The following is an 18,383-nucleotide window of genomic DNA, read 5'->3' on the forward strand; positions in this document are numbered from 1 at the left end:
TAGCTACAGTTTGGTGAGTGTTTGTTCTCTGTTAGGCTTGGTGCATATTAATTGGTACATATTTTAACATTTCACTACCGTATTAAATTATTAATAATTTGAAATAATTAGCTTGTACTGACACCATTTTTCTGAAACAGTACCACCTGTTTCTTCTAAGTTTGGTCCAGAACAAAAGTCTGAAATCTAATTTGTCAAGAAAACAAATGTGTAGTTCAGGAACAGGATACGGGCCAGGTGCGGTGGCTCATACCTGTAATCCCAGCATTTTGGGAGGCCAAGGCGGGTGGATCACTTGAGGTCAGGAATTCGAGACCAGCCTGGCCAACATGATGAAACCCCGTTTCTACTAAAAATACAAAAATTAGCCAGGCATGGTGGCACACGCCTGTAATCCCAGCCACTCAGGAGTCTGAGGCAGGAGAATCGCTTGAACCCAGGAGCTGGAGGTTGCAGTGAGCCAAGATCGCACCATTGCACTCCAGCTTCAGTGACAGAGTGAGATTCTGTCTTAAAAAAAAGAAAAAAGAAAGAAAGAAAAGAAAGGGATAGGAATCACCAAAAGAAGAAGGTCCAATGTCCAATGTTAGGATGATTATGCTCATGACAAGGCCATTTAATCTTTACAACAAATATAAAAGACAGGTATTCTCTGTGGCAGAGCTGAGCTTTACCTCGGGTCTGTGTGACAAAGTCTCATCTCTTCTCTTATACATCCTCAATCTTCAGACATTTAAGGTCTCTGACTATCCAGGATTTCCTTTAATTAACAAATACATATATGTACATTTGTGTGTGTGCATTATGTCTTAAGCATATATATATATATATATATATATATATATGCAGGAAACTCACATCTGGAGTACCAGAGTCTACAGCCCAGGACTAGATACTTAGATCTCTAGGGAAGTGATCCAAATATCTAGTTGCAGCTATGTGGATTTCAAGAATGCAGTGAGGGGAGAAAGAAAGACAAACTTACATTTTGTGGGCAGATAAAGGGAGGATGGATGAAAGATCATTCGGATGAACAGGAGAACCATAAAAACAGACGCTGTGGAGCGTAAAGGTGAAGAATGCTTCAAATGCTTCAAGAATTAGAGATAGATAGTCAAAACAATCAAATCATAAACAGGATACCTAGGATTGCTGTGAGGAAGAGGTATATATATATATATTTTTATTATTGTACTTTAAGTTTTAGGGTACGTGTGCATAATGTGCAGGTTTGTTACATACGTATCCATGTGCCATGTTGGTGTGCTGCACCCATTAACTCGTCATTTAGCATTAGGTGTATGTCCTAATGCTATCCCTCCCCCCTCCCCCCACCCCACAACAGTCCCCGGAGTGTGATGTTCCCCGAGGAAGAGGTATATTTAAGAGCTAGAGTCTTCATCAATGTACTCATCTTTGAAAGGACCACCTCTTACTGCTTTCTGCCCTTTCCCTAAACTCAAGCATGCATACAATCACACACATAAACAAACGTTATTTTTTTCTAGGAAAAATGTTGGCATTATTAACTCTGAATCAAACTATATCTGGAAGTTTTTAGAGTAGTTAGCAAGCTCCAAACTTTATGGTTCGATTTTAATTCAAAAGATAACTGAATTTTTATACTCAGGTTAATTATTCCTTGGTGGGAATGTGAATTTATTTGTATTTTATTTAGGAAGTATTTTTGAGCATTTCCTAACTGCAAGGTATTGTGCTAAATGCTGGGATTAGAAAAATTTCCATAAATGCTTGGAGGGCTTTCACCTGGGAGCACTCCTTCCTATGGTTGGCAAAAAGCTGACGCCTTTGTGATGATGAGTTTCAGTCCTAGCCTCTAAGGTTTTTGTGGTCATGTTATTAAGTGCAATGTTTATGTGTATTTTTTCTGTTCCGAGATATTTTTTTAAAGTTTTGAATTTTTTTTTATGTCATCAAAAGGTGCTTTAGAAGAACAAACTAACTCAAAGCCAACACAGAAACTGGTTCTCTTGCTTTGCCAAAGTGGCAGTGTAGCATGTGGGCAAGTAAGAATACTTTTCTCAAGTATTTAAAACAACTACAGAAATTTTATTCTTCATTGTATTCTCTGAAGAATAAAGGTAAGAAGGAAAATCAGCTTTTGATAGAGAATTAAAAAATAGCTTTAGCATATGTTCGAACCATTAGGTCAAAATGGACTAACAAAGCCCTGTAGAAGAGGACCCACAAAAGCTGCCCTTGGGACTTACTTACTCACTTATTTGTTTATATTTTTTATATATGTATATATTTTTCTGATACTGCTGTGACACATCACTTTAGCTCTTTTTCTACATGTATGAATATTCTTCTCCTACAACATAGGAATCTTGATGTATACATTGTTCAGTAATCTGCATTCAGTCTTTCAAGATAAACATTTTTAATCCTATATGGTCTTCTATTCTAAGGATATATCAGCATAAAATACAATTTAAACAATCACCTATTTTTGGACATTTTGGTTGTATTCTGACTTTTATTCTTTTCAATAATTCTTTGTCCAGTATCATTGGGCATAGTCTTTGCAATGCTATTATTTAATGAAAAGAAAATTTTGGAAACTTTAACAGGTAATACCACAAGTGAGGACACTTAATACAACGACCACAAGCAATGAAAGAAAAGTCAAATGCCTCAAGGAGCCAGGGTGGAAGAGCAAATGAGTGAAGTAGGTGTGGCATAAAATATGGGGTGATAGGGACTTTGTCAAACTGGAGAGAACATGGTTTGTCTGAAGCGAGCAGCTGCTACTCAGTTCCAGATATTGGTGCCACGTGTGGATGCAGATCTAATGTTGTCAGATCTCCAATTTTTCAAGAGAAGCAAAAAAAAAAAAAAAAAAAAAAAAAAATCTAGTTTTTTTTGGTGTGAAATCTCTTTAACCTTAAAGGTTGGCTCAAATTATTTTAAATATTCTATGGACCAAACATACACTTAAAAAAATTATATCTGCTAGCTAGATGCAGCTCATAGGCCACTGATTTGTAACTTTCTAATTAAAGAAAGGGCAAGACGGTGTTTGGAAATATACTTCTAGGTAGAGAGTTAAGCAAATAAAGTTTTACTTCAAGTTTTCCTAGTCGCAAGGAATGTAACGTGGAGAAACTGAACCTCAATGTGCAAATCTTGAAAGATGGGTAAATACTGCTCCCCACTTAACACCCATGAAGAATTTAATAGAAGAGGCTTCTAAAATGTTTTTAATTTCCCAAAGAAACATGCTTTAATGATATAAAACTCTAACCCAGTGCACTGTATGATGATATCTAATGATAATTTCCCTTCATTTCCCATCTGAACAAACATTTCCCATTAACATCCACCTGCACTACTTCCTTTCATAAAGAGGAGGTGGTATTTGGCTATGTTCTGGTTCTGATACATGAGAAATCAGCCCAAGCCCAACATTTCTGTTCTTAACAGATTTTGGTTTTTAAATCTGTAGAACACAATGTTTCCCTGGGCTGAGTTCTAGCATGCCAAGTTTTGGCTGGCCACAGACTTTGACATCTGAGTGAAAAATCTTTCAACAATGGCATTTAAACTGAAGAATCAACAGACCTTTAATTATAACACTGCTTGTAATTCCCTCCCTCTCTTATCATGATGTTCAAATTGCCTCAAATCACTAACTGCATGGACAGCATGTTATTTCATTTGCCATTGGAAATATCATAATTTAAAAACTTGGGGGCTTGAGATTGTGTATTAATTTTTGAAAAATCAGTATTACTTATTCACCATAAATTAAAGAGGCATATGGAACGAAGGTCAAAATTACTGATTCATCAGAAATAAAAAACAAAAACCACTCACCACACAATTTCTCAACTTATCTAAAATGCTCAAGATTTAGATTAAAAACAATATTTCCACTTAGAAATTAAGCATTAAAGATATAGAAATAGAGAGTCTCTTTTTAGTGAGATTTCACTAAATACCTCTGGTATCTCTCCATAAAATATTAGGTGATCATTTCTTAACAGCTTTTAAAAAATGACACAGTCTCAGATTACCCTATGTTTCCCTTATATAATAACAAAAGACACTTCTGTACTACTAAAGTACATTAGGAATCCTTTGGAAGTTTCTGTTTTAGAAACTGATGTTGAAAAAGTACTTAATTTATATTTAACCTGCCTATCTGAATATACTTAGTGGAAAAATTAGGGTTAAAAATGTAAATGTGGAAAATGTTTATTTCCATGTTCTATAGTAGTTAGTTTTTTATTTGCTTTTAAATATAGATATTGGTTATATGTGGAAGACAGGCATAATTTCAGCTCCTTTTTCATCTTGAAGAGAAACCTGGCTCTCAATTTCCAGGAAATATATTTATTTAGACCTAACAATATGTCAGACTTTTATACATTATTTCTAATCTGCATAATAAGTCTACAAGTTGGGTGTCATTAATCTGTTACTGATAAGGAAATTGAAACTCAGATAAATTTAATAATTTGACCCAGGTGATTCAGTTAGTGTCTTTTTGTCCATGGATTTTAAGTGGTAGAATTTGCATGCAAACCCAAATATGACTCCAAAGGCTCTGCTTTCTCCTTTAGAAGAAAAAAACACCTTCCTAAAATACTAACATCTTTTCCTTGTGTAACTGACCATCCTTTCTTAATACAACTGGTTATCAGAGCTATCATATTCTTAATTATCAGTATTACCTTACGACTCTAAAATTCATCTTTGTCCAGTGTATAGAATTCACATCCTAAGGTTAGATATAGGAGATGTAAGTCTCTGATTTCCTGGAGCAGACCTGGTTTCAAATCTTGTCTTTTATTATCCCCATAAATATGCATGTATTTATAAAATTATGTCCTAAGTCTTTGTTCAGAAAATATGTAGTGTCTGACATTATTTTGTGTATAAAATGCTGAAAAGGCCACATCCAGGAAACTAGTCCTGACCAGCATACAACACTCAAGAAAGGTTCTCCAAGGTAGAATCAAGGGAGAATCCCAATTGAAGTTGTTAAGGGGAGTAAAGATAATAAATAATATTAAAAATAATAACTCCATGCATTGAACTCTTAATATTCTTCATCCTATCTATATATCATATTGAATTTTTACACTACTCCCATTTTGCATATGAGAAAACAGAGGCTTAGAGATGGTAAATAACTAGTTCAAGGTCACATGACTAGTGGCATTTTACTCCAGAGCTTATGCTTTGTCTACTTTGCTAAACTCTCTCCCAGAATATGGGAACAAAATCTAAAGAGGTAAATTCAAAGATCAAGATTAAGATGATAAATACAAGATGCAGCCAGGAATCAGGGATTGGAGTGGGAACAGATTAGGAAACAACGTGGTGGGTCCAGCATGGTTGCATGGTTGAAGTCAGCAAATGTCTCATACATGGCGGTGTCATGTCACATTGAAAGTACAGCTACATCAGGGAGGTAGAGCTGACTGAGAGAGAGAATATGTAGAGGGTGACAGATATAGGACTGCTTGGCTGATCTCATGTTTTTCTTTTACAAATGTAAATAAAACATTGTGTGTTGGAGATCAGAGGGCAAAGGGGATATAACTGAGAGCTCTACTCAAAAATACATCTCGCTTCACATGTCATTAACTGAATAGGGGAAAGAAACTCAGTTGTCTAACAAGATATTTTTTTAAAATATATATTTCTCCAAGAGGGTTAAACCTCATTCACACCTTGGAGTAAATTACTTTAATAAGGTTACCAGATCACCTAACTGAATGTAATTAAAGTCAAGAAGCTGCAGTTTGAATGGGGAAAGGAAATGGATAACTGTGGAACTGAAGGGTGGGAGAAGGGGATGATAGTGATACAAGCAAGGATAAAAAGGATTTCCTTAGGGGAATAGGAGGGTGCCAAAGATAATTTTATGAAAAGATAGTTCAGGGCTAAATAAGTGTAAAGTACTAATGTCATCATTATCATTAGTTCTACTCTGCACTTATGTCTAGAATTCTGGTAGTAGCCAGTGTACAAACAAAATCACTAAAATTGGTTGCTAATTTCTGATTTACAAGCTGAGCAGAATTCCCTACTTAGAGTAACTCCTCAAAACATACTTGTTGAGCAAAATGGGACGTCAAAATTTTGCCTGGAAGTTGGAAACTTTCAGATTATCCAAATTCCAACCTGTTTTTACAGTCTAGGTTAATCCAGTCTAACCTATTAAGTTCATCTAACTGGGTCTTCCCTGGGAAAAAGGAAGAAAGAGGACATAGGAAGTGAATAAAGAATTGATACCTCGGCTGGGCGCGCAGTGGCTCATGCCTTTAATCTCAGCACTTTGGGAGGCCAAGGCGGGCGCATCACCTAAGGTCAGGAGTTCAAGATCAGCCTGACCAACTTGGTGAAACCCCGTCTCTACTAAATATAAAAAATTAGCCGGGCCGGGCGCGGTGGCTCACGCTTGTAATCCCAGCACTTTGGGAGGCCGAGGCGGGCGGATCACGAGGTCAGGAGATCGAGACCACGGTGAAACCCCGTCTCTACCAAAAAATACAAAAAAAATTAGCCGGGCGTGGTGGCAGGCGCCTGTAGTCCCAGCTACTCGGAGAGGCTGAGGCAGGAGAATGGCGTGAACCCGGGAGGCGGAGCTTGCAGTGAGCCGAGATCGCGCCACTGCACTCCAGCCTGGGTGACAGAGCAAGACTCCGTCTCAAAAAAAAAAAAAAAAAAAAAAAAATTAGCCGGGCGTGGTGGTGCAGGCCTGTAATCCCAGCTACTTCAGAGGCTGAGGCAGGAGAATTGCTTGAACCCAGGAGGCGGAGGTTGCAGTGAGCCGAGATCGTGCCATTGCACTCCAGCCTGGACAACAAGAGCGAAACTCCATCTCAGAAGAAAAAAAAAATTGATACCTCAGTGCTCTCCTTCCCTTCTGTGTGGCCCAATACAGCATGCTGTTGACCCTGGGGAAGCTTCAGAATGTATGGTCTAGGGAAAGCTGAGGCAATGCTGTAATAACAAGAGCTATGTGAAAGGTAAAGTATGAAATGTATGATGGAAACCAAACCAAAGAGGGTATGTTAAAGATAAGCCCATTAAGGAAACAGCTCACCTGTTGGACTGGAATCTCAACTGGCTCTTTTATTCCACGCTAAACCTATGCTGAGTCTGCACAGAAGGACTTCTGAAATGCTTATATATACAACCTGACAGGTACAATCAGAAACAGTACAAGGACTGCGTGCCTCAACAAGAATAGCCAGAGCACTGGAATCAATTGCAGAGCACAGACATACTTCAACTGTGGGTATGCAGACAGTTCCCAGGTATGGCTGGTGAACAGCACGCTTTATGCGTGCTATGTCCCAGACTTCCTGACTTTCTTACCTTCCGTCCTACCCCTTCGGCACACACTACATATCTTTCACATTTTATAAAATCACAGGAGATTTCCAAATTATTGTGCCTTTCAAATACTTTAAAAATATATTGTCCTCCTAATATAAAGGAGAGAGGTGGAGTATTTGGCTGATGAACTGAATTTGAAAGTAATTTTGCATTTTTGATATATTTCCTCCCTTATGAGTGAGTCATGAAAAATGTATATTTTGTCTAAATATTGATAAAGCTTTAGAATATAAGAGCTGGAGTGAACCTAAGAGGTTTTGTAGCCCAGCGATTTCCAACCCAGGATGTGTCTCAGAATCACATAGAGAGGTTTCAGATTCCCAGCCAGGCACAGTGGAATGTGGCTGTAGTCCTGGTGACTGGCAAGGCTGAGGCAGGAGGATCACTGGACCCCCAGAGTTTGAGGCCAGCCTGGGGCAACATGGTGAGACCCCTGTTTCTAAAAAATAAAAAATAAGTAAAAAATACAAATGACAGATTCCTGGGCCTTTTCCTTCCCCTGCCTTCCCCAAGTGATTCTAATTCTATGTCAGTTTTGGCTGCTTGCAGCCAGTTATGGAGATCAGGGATCTTGATCAATCTCTTCATCTATCTGATGAGGAATCTGAGACCCAGAGAAGTAAGAGGTACAGTGATTTCTCTAAGGTTACACAGTGTATGAGTCCGTTTTCACACCGCTGATAAAGACATACCCAAGATTGGGAAGACAAAGAGGTTTAATGGACTCACAGTTCCATGTGGCTGGAGAGGCCTCACAATCATGGCAGAAGGCAAGGAGGAGCAAGTCACATCTCACATGGTGGCAGAGAAGAGAGAGCTTATGCAGGGAAACTCCCCTTTTTAAAACCATCAGATCTCTTGAGACTTATTCACTATCATAAGAATAGCACAGGAAAGACAGTCCCCCCTGATTCGATTACCTCCCACTGGGTCCCTTCCACATGTGGGAATTGCAGGAGATACAATTCAAGATGAGGTTTGGATGGGGACACAGCCAAACCATATCACACAGGAATATGTTATAAGTGAAGATAGTCTATGGACACTGTAAAATTGACCCCATTAGCTATATTCCAAACTAGTTCATTATTTTAGAATCTATTTTGCGTGTTTGTATGCATACAGCAATGCTTCACATATCTGCACACCACTTATGTGGCATTCCAAATATGGTTAAGAACAAACAGAAAGTGAAAAAGACCTGCAAGCAGCCAAAATTGGTATTAAATAAACCACACATAAATCCTCCAAGTCTTTTTAAAAGGCTCTTCTCCTGCTTCTCTATCCAGTGAGGCATAGGTGACTCAAAATCTTTATCTCCAAGCCCGGTCCTTCTGCTGCACTGTAGTCTCCTGTCTCCAAAAGCCTAGTGGACCACTCACAGATACCCAGTCGGCACCTTCACTCAGTGTATTCAAAATTAAACGTGTGCTTTCCCCTCCCAACCCTGCTCCTGCTTTGCTGCTCTGTTTATGACTCTACGAAGGTTCAAAATCATGAGATGTGTTTGGTGTCTTCCTCTCCCTTGCTCCCCAAATATAATGGATTAATTCTCCTGCCACATCTCATAAATCAATTTGCCATCTCTGTTCATTCCCTCTGCCTCTGCCTCTGCCCTAGTTAGTGCCTTCATTGCCTTTCACCTGGACTATTGTAATAGTCTCCTACCTGATCTTGTGTCCTCTGGTCTCTCCCTACTCCAATCCATTTTACTCACTGTTGCCAGATTAATCTTCCTGAGGCACAGCTCTGATTATGTTACTCTCCTACTAAAAACTTTCAATAGCTCCCCACTGTCTCCTGAATAAAGTCCAAATTCCTTGCCCTAATAATCAAGTCCTTTCACTTTCTGGTCCCAATATACTTTTACCACTTTATTTCCCACTACTCACCTTCACACATTCCATGCTCAGGTTAAACTCAATTACTTCTTTGCAGAATCTTTACCCTTTGATTCTTCCACGCTTTTCTCATGATAGAGTAATGTTCTTTCCTCCTATCTCTGTATGCTCAAATCCTCCTTGTTTTTCAAAGCCCAAATCCAGTGTCATCTCTTCTGATGAAGCCCTCAGTTAGCCCTCCTCTGAGCTCCAAGAATACCTTATCTGTACTACTTTTATAGAGCATTTCACTTTTCACTATTAATTCTAGCAAAGTAGACACATGTCTCAGCTCTGTTGCTAGATTAAAACTTCTAGGGCAAGACATGTCTTATCTGTGTATCCTCTCCAGTGCCAAGTATACAAGTGCACGACTCACAATATTTGTCAAGTGAATGAGTTCATGCATGTACTTTACACACAATCAAAACATGGTTTTTTGTTTTATTGTCTAAAGAAGATACGAAATAACGCATCAGAGAAGGAATGAGGATCTTAGAGACTTGCACAACAAAAAGTAACTTAATAGCTAAAGAAGAAAAATAAAAACTATGAAAAGAAGGCATGAGAACTAAAGATATAGCAGTCAGAGGGTAAAGAAACACAGAAGCAAATAATCTTATAGAATAAGGACCAAATGGTTAATTGAGAAGTTTGGAAACCATAAAATAACATTCAAATATGTAGCATTATTTTTATACTTCCACACCCTCATCAACAGAAACAAATTTGAATTGTAGTTCAAGATAACAACTGTGAATCATGTAGAAAAGTCTGAATTATGGTAAGTGTATTCTTTTCTTTTGAGATGGAGTCTCACTCTGTGAGGCTAGGTAAATAAGCTGTCTTTATTAATGAAGAGATTCATATTTTTCTGAATATTAGAGAAAGATTAATTTTTCCCAATTAAGATATGTTCATGACATACAATTTAGAAAACATAGGAAAGTAATAAAAAATCTTAAAAATCCTAGATTTCCAAGATTCACATCTATTATTAAAAAAGGTGTCATTATACCATATGTATTACTATGTATGCTGCCTTTTAACTTAATATATAGTATAAATAGTTCATACTATTATAGGTTCTTCATAAACATTTAGTGGATCAAAATTCTATCTAATAGATATGTCATACTATACTTAACACGGTACCCCAGAGTTGAACATCTAGCTTATTTTCAGTTTTATAATACAAATATGTCTAACAAGATTTACCATGGGCTGATAACTGTTGACGCAGAGTGAGGAACTCATGAGAGTTCACTATGATATTCTCCCTACTTTTGTATATGTTTGAAATATCTAGAACAAAAAGGTAAAAATGCATATTTATGTCTTAATTCATTTGTGTTGCTGTAACAGAATATTATAAACTGGCTAATTTAAAAAGAAAAAAATATTTCTCACAGTTCTGGAGGTTGGGAACTCTAGTATGAAGGTACTGGCAACTGGTGAGGGCCTTCTTGCTAGATCATCCCATGGTGGAAGGCAGAGGGCAAGAGAGCACAAGAGCCAGAGAGCAAGAAGGAGCCAAACTCACTATTATAATAAACCCACTCTCATGATAACTAACGCACACACTCCTGCAGTGGTGGCATTAATTCATTCATGAAGGCAGAGCCCTCATGACCGAATCACCTCTCATTAGGCCCCACCTTCCAACACTGTTGCATCAGAGATTAAGTGTCCAACACAAGAACTTTTGGAGACACAGTCAAGCCACAGCCATATGATAAATATCTTATGCATAATCGCTTTTGTTTACTTGTTAATCATTTTCTTAGGTTGCAGTTTAGGGCTAGGCTGCCTGGTTCAAAGTCTTACCCCATCATTACCTAGTTATCTAACTGTGGGCAAGCTGCTGATGCTTTCTCAGCTTCAGTTTTCTCATCTGAAAAATGGGTATAATGGTAACTTATAGGGGCTGCTCTAAGGATCATAAGAGAAGATGTGCTTCTAATCCCTTCCACAGTACCTAGAACACTGTTAGTGTGCAATAAATGTCACCTTGAAAAAGCAAAATACTGGTTGCATAATTATGTGTTATGCTTATAAAGAAACATCACATACAAACTGAAAAACATACCTGAAATAACATGCTTAAGTGTGCACCATTTCTATCTCTAGGCTAAATGCTTATTTCAAAGATACGACCACTGCTAAAATAATTTAGATCCATAATTACCATTATGAAGCATTTTCTGTGTGGTTGATATTGGCTTTACTGGGCTACATGTTTGATGTGTATTATCTCATTTAATCATCACAAGAGTTTTCTGATTACTTTATAGATAAAGAAACTGATGCTTAAAGGTGAATTAATGTGCCCAAAAGGACACAGGGTCTGTTTTCGAACACAAGACTGAACCTCTGGAATTCATCTCTAAGCTACTGAAAATGACCTTTGTACCATGCACTCTTTTTTTTTTTTTTTTTTTTTGGGATGGAGTTTTGCTCTTGTTGTCCAGGCTGGAGTGCAATGACACGATCTCAGCTCACTGCAACCTCCGCCTCCTGGGTTCAAGCGATTCTCTTGCCTCAGCCTTCCAAGTATCTGGGATTACAGGCGCCCACCACCATGCCCGGCTAATTTTGTATTTTTAGTAGAGATGGGGTTTTTCCATGTTGGTCATGCTAGTCTTGAACTCCCGACCTCAGGTGATCCGCCCGCCTCAGCCTTCCAAAGTGCTGGGATTACAGGCGTGAGCCACCGCGCCCGGTCTGTCCCCTGCACTCTTTTGCATAGACTTTGGTCTTTCTTTCTTTTCTTTTCTCTCTCTCTCTTTCTCCTTCCTTTCCTTTCCTTTTTCCCTTCCCTTCCCCTTCCCTTCCCTTCCCTTCCCTTCCCTTCCCTTCCCTTCCCTTCCCTTCCCTTCCTTTCCTTTCCTTCTTTCTTTCTTTTTCTTTCTTTTTCTGTCTTTCTCCCTCTCTCTCTCCCTCCCTCTCTCTCTTTCTTTCTTTCTTTTTTTTTGAGGCAGAGTTTCATTCTTGTTGCCCAGGCTGCAGTGCAACGGCACGATCTTGGCTCACTGCAACCTCTGCCTTCTGGGTTCAGGCGATTCTCCTGAGTAGCTGGGATTACAGACAGGCATGCGCCACCATGGCTGGCTAATTTTGTATTCTTAGTAGAGATGGGGTTTCTCCATCTTGGTCAGGCTGGTCTCAAACTCCTGACCTCAGGTGATCCGCCTGCCTCGGCCTCCCAAAGTGCTGGGATTACAGGCGTGAGCCACCGCGCCCGGCCTAGACTTCAGTGTTTCTAATCTTTATTCCTCAGAGGCAGATATGAATTTTGGATAAAGTTTTGGTCCAATTTTGGATGTTTAACTGGACCTTTGGGTAAAGTACCTTTCTCCTTCCCATTCACTTTAATCAGTATTATTTATTTAACAAATGTTATTCTAGCAAATAATTTTAGAGAAGAAAAAGTAGTACTCCATAACAAGCTGCCCTTAAAAATTCATCTCATTCTGGAAAGACTAATAGCTATCATGGTTTTAAACAATAATTTTCCATTGGTTTGATTATCTTATGTCCACTGTGAAACAACAGTTCATTATTGAACAATTCATCATCAAACACACAAACACATATATACATTTAATAACTTTAAAACAGTCCATATTTACATATTTTACTTTAAATATGTAATCTGAAATGTGTATGCATATGTGTATGTGTGAGAGTAAGACATAGACCCTGAAAGTGTGAATTTGGAAAAACCCTGTGAAAGTCTGAAAAAGGTGGTTTTCTACAAACCTTATGAAAAATTAAGTCATGGAAGGTCGCAATTTTAAAAAATAGATACCAAATTAAGTATTTTATTCTGGGTTTAGGGAGGCTTCTCCTGTGCAACATACTTTAGGCCAAGGCACTCGAGAAATACTAAAGGGGATGCTGCAATTCCTCTGCCTCAGACAGTACATTTATGCATCTGTATTATAAAAAATGTGCCAGCTCTAGCAAGCTCACAGTACTGAGTAAAGTGCTATAGTTACAGCTGGCTCTGTTTACTCTTTTTTTTTCTGGTCTGTTCCTCTATGGGGGGGCCACAGTAGGGTGTTTTTTCAGGATAGGGGGAAGAAGGAAGGAGTTTTTGTGAGTTCTATTTTGGATTTTGGTGAATAAGAAAGCAGAGAATTTGCTAGCCTGTTACTCAGTTACACTGAAACATGATGCAAACTGACTTAATTTGGAGCACAGAAGGTGCTGAAAAATTTTTCTAAGGAGGTCTTGAAATATCTAAGTCTGTCTTCAAGGAAGGACTTATAAAAAAAATCGCCATGTAAATAATAGAAGTATGTTGCTACTTCTCTTAAACCTGACCTCTTAAGTCACTACTCACATTAATATACTCTAGAAGTAGCCAGCATGATATTTCAGAAGTTACTTTGTGTCCTTTATCCCCAGTAGAGTATTAAGAGGAAGATGCTTGAGTGTAGACACACACGTGGGTCTTCTTTACAAAGTCACGTCTACATATGTACACTGTTAGGAGTATGGGCTCTAAATGATTGAACAAGCTGTATTTCCATATTTGTATTGTCCAACCTATTTTCTTTTTTCTTATTTTCCTGAATATGTCTGAACATATGTGTTCAGTATAAACATACAATTGTGTGGACGTGTCTATGTGCGTTTCTAATTCCATGCTATCTTGCAAATGGCTCAGCGTTCTAGAAATACAGCCACATAACTTGTTTTGTTTTGAAAAACTGCTCAGCAAATGCACGCAGGTCATAATGGCAGGTAACAGACCATTTATTGAAGTGCTGAAACAAATAGAAAACAAAGTCCAGGACACCATCACAGAGCAGTACTTCCCCTGTGAGATACTCTCAGCTAAGTAAGAATTGAGTGAGACAATAAAAAAACAAATACCCATAGGCTTTTCAAACAGTAACAACTTGCTCAGGGTTAGCAGCGTTTCTAGACCTTGATGGTACAATGATGTTCTCAACCTTTGCTTTCAGACACTGGATCACTGCTTAAGTAGCCTTTATCTTTTCCCCCTAATTTTTGTTGAAGACGCCCTTGAAATTAGATTATATTGGTTCCTAACAAAGCATATGTATATTGTGGCATCACTCTTAAAACCAACAATTGGGCTTAGTTTTATGAAGAAAAAAAAATCCACCAACCTTTCATGCTGAGATTTCTCATGCTAGTTCTCAGCACAGAAGTGATTTTTTTTTTTTAAGTTGCATAAAGCCTTGCAAGGTTTAAGTTTTCCCAGCAAGGAGAAAGTGTTTTTCAGCTGTTACATTTTTCAGATGCTTTTTTTGAATTTGGATAAAACTCAAAAACATGTTTGTTTTAAAATGTAAACCTTTTTATGTACAGAGGTTTGCATATAGAGAAATGCTATTACTATGTTTAAAGATACTTGCTTTTGAAATAAGGAGGTCACATGCATTTAAATATAATAAACTGCATGTTGCTTTATGAATGTCCTATTAAGCCCTAATGTAAATATGATGTTCTGGAGGAGCACTGACCACACGTTTGCTGATAGGATCACTTATAACACTGCTAGTGGATGTATTTCCATGTGAGAGCAAAGGGTGGTCAGGTTTAAACTGAAGAACATCCATATAGTCAGCTAATACGCTTTTTAAGACCTTTTACCTCAGTTACAACACACTTCCTTGTCCTAAACCTGCTGGATTACTCAACTTGTTGGCTGGACTAAAGCTGACACAATACATATTTCAAGCACAAAAATGATGAGGAACACATAGGGATGTCAGCAAAGAGGCAAAGAGGATGGTAAGTCATCGGAAGGCTGGTCATTTTTTTTTTTAACAGTTCAATTTCTTTACTGTTTTCCGTAATGTTATCGTTTTCCATTTTGCAAACAATGGAAAGAACAACAATTAGTTTCATTTTTAAAATTATTAGATCATAAAGGACCAGTTTAGGAATATTTTTTCTAGCATACTAATAGATGAAGTTATTCGTAAATCAATAGTCTTATTTCTCTGTTTTAAAAAAATAGCAAAATACAGTATTCTGAGGAAAGTTCTGACAGATTGGAGTGTTACAGGATAATCTGAAATCTGTTTCATTATAGAAGTTTGGCCAATATAGAGATAATATATTTTAAATGGCTTCAGTATATATTTTTTGTGGATTGCACATTCTGTAAGACGGTTTGAGTGCCTTGAGATCCAAGTCTTTAGGTCAAGACTGAACTCTAGAAATGGCCCCATTGAATCTACAAAAGGATACGTTAAAAAAAAACAAACCCTCATTTCCTGTAAGCTGCTGATGCTACTCAACAGAGTTGAAACTCAGGTCACACGCATCCTACTACTCTGGTGCTGCCCCATTTACTAATCCAAACGAGGATAAACCCTGAGAGATCCGTTATGTTTCTACATAAGGAATGTACAAGCTTCTCTTGAAAATCAGTGCATTGGGAGGGATATAGAGAAATAACAGAGGTGAGAATCCCTCCCCGATTTGCTTGCTAAATCCCTATTCATTCCTGAAGATTTAGATCAAATACCACCTGACTGTTAGGCCTTCTCTGAGAAACTCTATTTTGCAGGCAAGTATTGGAAAAACTCTATGCGCATCTCCAGTCCCGATGCATCCTTTAAATAATCTGTTTCCTCTCTGTTTCTTGCTGCATTACAGATATCTGTGTTACATGTCTGTCCTTCCCTAACAGTCAGTGGACTCTTTTAGATGAAGGACTGTGTCTCTACGTCCCTATGCTGAAAGGACAATGGGAAGAGATGGTGCTATTGATGCCCAGAGGCCTGGGTCACCAGGGAAGCTGGAGTCACAGCAGGCTTGTTCAGAGGGAGTAAACCACAAAGGAAATATGGCTGGTGATTATGATGATGCAAAGAACGGTGGGGGAAATCTCTGGCCTATGCCTTCTACTGACCCTCTTCCCACTCACAAGTGTCTCACAGGCACCAAATCCAACTTGGAGTCTAGCTGACATGGGTCAGCCACTCTGTTGTAGAGCAAGGGAAGGGTGAGGCTTGGGTCTGAGGGTAAACACATCCATGAGGTGGGAGCAGGAGGATGTCTTTGCAGGCGGGTGTGTAGGACTATGGACTTAAGATAGCCTCACAGGGTCACCATGCCCCAGCATGACCCAGAAGAGCCCAGAGCAAGGAAGACATGACAAAGGAGCCTGAAGTCTTGAGGAGGCCTTGGAGCTGGGACAAGGAAGACACATCAGGGATCTACACGGACAGGAAACTAAAGATGAGGTGGGCTCTCAGACATCTCAGGGAATTTGAGCTCAGAAGACAACACTGAGAAAACCAGACACCATAGCGAGTAGACTGTATCTAACTGCTCTCCACCTTCACTTTCATATTGCATTTGGATGGCACTCCAAGGAAGGGGAGAGGAGACCACCTAGCAGAATGGAGGCCAAATCTGAGTTACCTCATAGATAAGGAAAGAAGGCCTGTCATTTTTAATGGGTCAATCACTCTTAAATTTTAAGCAAACTGTAGATTTTCTGAATAGGGGAAGATATTATCTTAATCTACACAATTTTTTTGTTGTTGTTTTTTGGCAGGATTTAAAATATTTTTATTCATGACTCACAGTAGAAACTACATTTTATATTGTGATCCAGTAACTGTTTACACACACACATGGATGTATGTGTGTGTTCCAGAGGTAGACAGTAATCAATCTGCTCAAATTGTAAATATTAAGATTTTTCATAATTCTTTAAGTAGTTTATTGTTTGGAAAGTTATAGACCAAGGTCTAGAAATTCAGCAGACCTCTAACCTCTAATCAAGGACTTTTAAAAATTAAGAACAGTACCTGATTTTCTGATTTAGTCTTTGAAATGCCAGTGCAATTCATTCTTTGCCTTATTCACTCATAATTATTTATTCATTCTCCAAACATTTATTGAGAACTTACTGCATGCTTTATACTATAGACCTGCAGCACAAATATAGGCCTATTACTTCACAGTTGCTTTAGGATTTATGGCAGTATTGGTCAGATGGTTCTTAAAAAGGAAAAGTTTTCAGAGTGAAACAACCTGTTCACAATAATTCCTATCTAGCAGTGAAGAGCCTTGACAGCATCTCTTTTACTTTCTCATTGTGGTACTAGTTTAATAACATAAGTCTATTTTTACTTTTCATATTTAACTTTAATTAAACATGCTATGAGTGCAATCATGAGATTTTAATAAATTAGACTATTTGAAAATAATTTTCCCATAATGATGTCTTCCTCATATCTTTCATGATACACAAAGAGAATATTTGTACAAATATTTTCTTACTTCAAATATGCAGAAAACTGACCATTATTTACAGTGATTTTGAAAATAAATGAGCGAAAGTATGCGAACTTATAAGGAGAGTCAATAAGCAGCACACCATTACCATCTGAGACAGCATGGCTGCTCCCCTCTTGGTGAGGACAGTATAGGTACAGCAAGCAGAAGACAGATCATAAGTATTTACTACCAGAACTTCTTTAAGTGAATATGTCCTATTCCAGTAGAAAGTATCATATAAGTATATGGCCTGAATCCAATTCAATTATTTACATGGCTCTACCAGTAAATGGTTAACACTGTAGACCAGAAATTTAGAAAATGCAGAAGACTGAATGATATGTAAGTGATTGAGAACATGAGTCTCTCTCCTCATCATGTAGGACATGGGTCGAGGTCATAGACTTAATTGGTAGGAGTTGCTACTTTTGAAGAGTGAAATGCTTTGAGGCTTTTAAGAGAATTTTAAGTTGATTAACTTTTTATTTGGGGGAATTATGATGTGGGCTTTATTAAAATATCACAATTTGGCATTGTTTCATAAACATAATTATAGGCCACCTTTTCAAAAATTGCAAGAGTAGTACTAAGAACGTCCTTTGAACTAAGGTTCAAAGGACGTTCTTAGTAACTCTTATAATTTTTATGGGTACAGTTAGTTGTCTGCATAAAGTCATTCCATTTTCCAAAGCTGCTTACTCTCTGCACAAATGACAAATTGGCACATGCACAATGGCACAGGAAAAGAAGTAACTGCTAAGGTCACATATGTGAGGACATTGCAGCCTTTAAGTACTGGAGGCCAAAGGTACCAGAAACATGGGCAGACAGATTAAAATTGTC

The 18,383-nt window shown here is 38.1% G+C and overlaps 1 protein-coding gene across 19 annotated transcripts in view; it reads right to left on the bottom strand.

The window, feature by feature from the left end:
* The window catches only part of ZBTB20 (zinc finger and BTB domain containing 20), an 833,136-nt gene that overhangs the window by 150,113 nt on the left and 664,640 nt on the right, over window positions 1-18,383 (bottom strand). The gene's annotated exons all lie outside the window — the stretch shown is intronic.

Source organism: Symphalangus syndactylus, chromosome 21 (genome assembly GCF_028878055.3).
Source record: "Symphalangus syndactylus isolate Jambi chromosome 21, NHGRI_mSymSyn1-v2.1_pri, whole genome shotgun sequence".
NCBI lineage: Eukaryota > Metazoa > Chordata > Mammalia > Primates > Hylobatidae > Symphalangus > Symphalangus syndactylus.